Source organism: Camelina sativa, chromosome 17 (assembly GCF_000633955.1).
Source record: "Camelina sativa cultivar DH55 chromosome 17, Cs, whole genome shotgun sequence".
NCBI lineage: Eukaryota > Viridiplantae > Streptophyta > Magnoliopsida > Brassicales > Brassicaceae > Camelina > Camelina sativa.
In genome coordinates, this window is record NC_025701.1 from 21,639,103 (window position 1) to 21,644,704 (window position 5,602).

Here is a 5,602-nt window from a genome sequence, read left to right on the forward strand (position 1 = left end):
TGTGTAATTTAAGTTTGGGGGAGGATCTGAGAATGTATATAACATTATGTTTTATTTTCTTATTTTCCTATTTCAAATGTTTACATGCTAGTTTTATTCATTTGAGTCTGCATCTATTTGCATTAAAAACCCCAAAAAAATTGAAAATTTTTTTAAAAAAACAATTAAAAAAAAAAAGTGTTCATATAGTTGCATTTACATATTAGGATTGAGTCTAGACTGTTTCATATAGGATTGTTGCATATGCATTTTAAGGGACAATGATTAAAACCACCTTGTTTAAAGTCAAACTTTCGGATTGAAGCTATAGCCCTTAATCACAGTTCATTGTTGCTAGATCAATCTTTGGAAAAAAAATGAAAAATCTTTGTTTAAAACCTTTTGCCTTTTGAAAGCTTCCTCCACTTGTGTGAAACTTGCTTGAACATTGCATCATCTCTATATTATTGGACTTAACCTGAACTTAAATTATCTTGCTTATGGAATTTGAATGCTTGCCCATGGTAACTCTAAACTCGGGTTAACACTCAATTTTTGCCAATTTTTTCGTTTAACCCAATTTGTTTTTCCTACCCTTGAACCCAAATGAGTGTTGCCTTTTCATTGTGCTACAAGTTGTGAAACCTTGAGAGTATTGAGGACGACAAAGAACTGGCTCTTGTTTTAGCTAAATTTAGAATCATTTGGACTAGCTAATAGAATCGGTTTGGAAAGATAGGTGGTTAGCATGTTTATTTGGGGTTGTGTTGAGAAAGAAAAAAAAAGAAATTAAAGAAGAAAGTCCCTAAGGTTCGGTTTAATTAGCTCTAAGTCTCTAAGTAAAAAAAAAAAGAAAGATCTTGCTATAGTCTCCTAGAAAAAAAAAATATATATATATATATATATATATATATATATATATAAAGATATGGGTATATTGTTAGGAGTGTAAGGGTATAGAGACACACAACACACTGATTNGACTTAACCTGAACTTAAATTATCTTGCTTATGGAATTTGAATGCTTGCCCATGGTAACTCTAAACTCGGGTTAACACTCAATTTTTGCCAATTTTTTCGTTTAACCCAATTTGTTTTTCCTACCCTTGAACCCAAATGAGTGTTGCCTTTTCATTGTGCTACAAGTTGTGAAACCTTGAGAGTATTGAGGACGACAAAGAACTGGCTCTTGTTTTAGCTAAATTTAGAATCATTTGGACTAGCTAATAGAATCGGTTTGGAAAGATAGGTGGTTAGCATGTTTATTTGGGGTTGTGTTGAGAAAGAAAAAAAAAGAAATTAAAGAAGAAAGTCCCTAAGGTTCGGTTTAATTAGCTCTAAGTCTCTAAGTAAAAAAAAAAAGAAAGATCTTGCTATAGTCTCCTAGAAAAAAAAAATATATATATATATATATATATATATATATATATATAAAGATATGGGTATATTGTTAGGAGTGTAAGGGTATAGAGACACACAACACACTGATTTACACTTGGAACCCGCCAAGCCAACGCTTTTCTCTTCAATCTTATTAACAAAATTTATCTCTTACAATGTCTCGGCCCTTACTCAACCTATTCTACCCAATAGGATTGATCCCGATTAAGAATGAATCTGAGACTCTCTCTTTTCTATCTAACACAACACCCTGTGTAGATCTAAGAGAGTAAAACCAACCCTCTCTCTTCTCTATCTAAACGCTCACCAGTATAGATCTAACAGAAAGAAAAACAATTCTCTGTGCACTTAATCACCTCCCTGATTAAAGTCATAGAGAACTGGGAACACACCTTCTAAGCCTTATCTTTGTGGCTTCAAAGTTTACAACAGTACCAATATTCTAGAGCGCTCAAATTGGCTCGTGGCCTACTCCTAGAATATATATACACGACTTGAGAAACCCTGGAAGGCAAATCTCCAAGTATCACGGGATAAGGAAACTGCTTGTTAATCAGCCTTATCCTTTCCTTAACTGTTGCGGATAATATTCTTCATATCTCCAAGCAAACGGAAACTGCTTGGTGCTCAAGCTTATTCTTTCCTTATTTATCGCAGAGAATATTTTCCATATCTCCAAGTACAATCTTGTCTCTATCTTCAATACCAAGTCAGCAGCCTTCCTTGACACATCATCACATCCACTCACGTCTTGCCACGTCAGCTCACACATCCATGTCAGCAACTCGGGCGTCTGTGATCTGATGCAGCTTCCTGATTGGCACAACGCTATGTTCGGCACAACGACTTGTTCCTCACAGCGAGTTGTTCCAGAATCTGCATTTACAATCTCCCCCTTTTTGACTGAGTTTGATACTCAAGCATCTCTATGGTTCAACCTGAAAAGACACTCCAACAAACACAAGCCAAAAACAGAACAAGCAACAACTAGACAAAACAACAATCATTATCTNAAGAAAAACAATTCTCTGTGCACTTAATCACCTCCCTGATTAAAGTCATAGAGAACTGGGAACACACCTTCTAAGCCTTATCTTTGTGGCTTCAAAGTTTACAACAGTACCAATATTCTAGAGCGCTCAAATTGGCTCGTGGCCTACTCCTAGAATATATATACACGACTTGAGAAACCCTGGAAGGCAAATCTCCAAGTATCACGGGATAAGGAAACTGCTTGTTAATCAGCCTTATCCTTTCCTTAACTGTTGCGGATAATATTCTTCATATCTCCAAGCAAACGGAAACTGCTTGGTGCTCAAGCTTATTCTTTCCTTATTTATCGCAGAGAATATTTTCCATATCTCCAAGTACAATCTTGTCTCTATCTTCAATACCAAGTCAGCAGCCTTCCTTGACACATCATCACATCCACTCACGTCTTGCCACGTCAGCTCACACATCCATGTCAGCAACTCGGGCGTCTGTGATCTGATGCAGCTTCCTGATTGGCACAACGCTATGTTCGGCACAACGACTTGTTCCTCACAGCGAGTTGTTCCAGAATCTGCATTTACAATCTCCCCCTTTTTGACTGAGTTTGATACTCAAGCATCTCTATGGTTCAACCTGAAAAGACACTCCAACAAACACAAGCCAAAAACAGAACAAGCAACAACTAGACAAAACAACAATCATTATCTAGCAAAGTTAATCAACAGCTTGTTCAAACAGAACTATGGTTAAGAACCTAATCAATCAGAAACCCCAGTGGACTGCAGCGGAAACCAAGTTCTTAATATCTCTCTTAATCAGACTCAATCAATTGGCATATCCTCAATCATTCACAACCTAAAGTCAACCAACCAATTAATTCATTAAGCCTCCCCCATAAACAATGATTCTCCCCTAAACCAAGTAACTACAAGGATTCTCCCTCACAGGTACAGAACTCCCAAGCATTAGGCGTTGATTAAAATCAAATCAAAACCAGAATCATTCTCCCCCAGCTTGAGTGATCAACTAAGTCAAAAACAGACATATGTATTACAACAAAACACTGAGTTATGGGAATCACTTACCTGCTAACAGTGCTTCGCATCCTTAAGCACTCTGATGATCAGTCTCTTCACCTATTGGAACAGCTTCATGTTTGTAGGCGTTCTGACTCTCCTTGCAACCACAACTGGATGTTGGGCTATAGGACGCTGATAGTGGAGAATTCGAACAGCAAGTAGCACTGTGATCGAATCACAGTAATGAGGTGACCATACACAAGCTTTACAAGAAAAAACAGTCTCTTGTGTATTATTTCAAAACTCTGCTTCACTGTAGATCTCCTTCATCCTTGCATCCAAATCAGTTTCTTCTACACAGAACCGTGTTGCCCTTATAAACAGATGAGCAAGGCATGTTAAACTTCCCGAATCAGTCATAAGTGAGACTTCATAAAATCTATGTTCTTTGAAGAGAACATTCACTGTCTTGATCAAACCCCTTGACAGTTGACAGATTAGTGCAAGAACCTCATACACCTTCTCGTAAGCAAGTCTTCAACGCAAACACATTCATGAGAAACTCAACAGGTATATTTAGCATCATTGAGAGCAAACACAATCGTCTGTTCTTTAACACAACATTGTCCAAACATGCATGTACGATGATGACCAGAGCGTCACATCTCTGTTGTTCCTGTAAAAACCTGAACCAAAAGTCTCAATGCAATCTGTTGCCCCTGCAGATTATCAGGAATGAGTTGATCTCTTGTCATCCATCTGTAGGCTTCAAGAAACTAAATCATCTACACACTTCTACATAATCTTCCTTAACCGCAAGATGACATTTTCTCTAGATTCACTTGTAGAAGATAAAACAGACCCTAGCTTTGGACGTAGTGACCCGTGGTGAAACAGAATTTGGAGCAAATATACCTGTGAAACAGACGATAATGCACATGTGAAGCAGCTGGTGGGACATAGACACTTGCCTCGTAGCACAAACCAGCTTCCGGTAACAGTCCCCTGCATCAAATACTTTGATGAAAGATGGAACTCAAATGAACAACCACCTGTTGTACTGACATGATAGCCACATAACAACTTGTGAGCACAATCTTCTGTTTAGGAACACTCATCAGCCTCTGGAAGAGGTCGCTTCATTCCTTTGCATCATCGAACCGACATTATACTCATTCATCGATTGAGACCCAATATCATTCGTTCGATTCGCCTTCAGACACATGAAACCTCAACAACAATCCTCTAAAGCACTTTCACAACTGACATAATTAGATGAACATGCAGCTCTCTGATCCTACTTTCATGATCAATCCATCACTCAAGATGTCAGACCCTTGATCCATTGCTGCTCTCTGGAGTTTACCTCTTAGAGAGTCATGATCATTCCTATGAGCTGAACCAAATGAGCTTAAACCTGAAACACTTAACACACACATCAGTGTACACTTGTTGAAAACATACAAACGTTTCTCATCAAGAATATTTACAATCAGCCTCGTGTTTCAACAATCAATCATATGAATTTAACTACAAAACATTGATTCTTCAACACATTGTTTTCTTTTCAGCCTTTTATACACAACCTCAGACATCCAAACATTGTTAATCACAGGAGGTGAGGGAACCAGAAAAGCAATAGACCATCAAGAGTACATTTATATTAATTTTTACTTCTTAAAGTAAGAGGCTTTCATACCTTGAGATCTGTTCTGTGATGTGTGCCAACCACTTGTTCAGGACTTCACTAGAAACTACCACAACCTTTTGTGAATCTTCAAAGAACAACTCTATGATCAGTGGCTAGTCTTTCGCTCTGGCATGCCTTTGATTCTCATGGTTCACCATCAACGTGAAGTAGGCAGCTGGAATTTCCTTTGGAGAATGCATTGACAAGAGTGTATCAAGTCCCTTTTTTTTTTTTTGACTTTTCATGATACACTACCTTAGAGCTTAGATCCAACAGGCACGAGNAATATTTACAATCAGCCTCGTGTTTCAACAATCAATCATATGAATTTAACTACAAAACATTGATTCTTCAACACATTGTTTTCTTTTCAGCCTTTTATACACAACCTCAGACATCCAAACATTGTTAATCACAGGAGGTGAGGGAACCAGAAAAGCAATAGACCATCAAGAGTACATTTATATTAATTTTTACTTCTTAAAGTAAGAGGCTTTCATACCTTGAGATCTGTTCTGT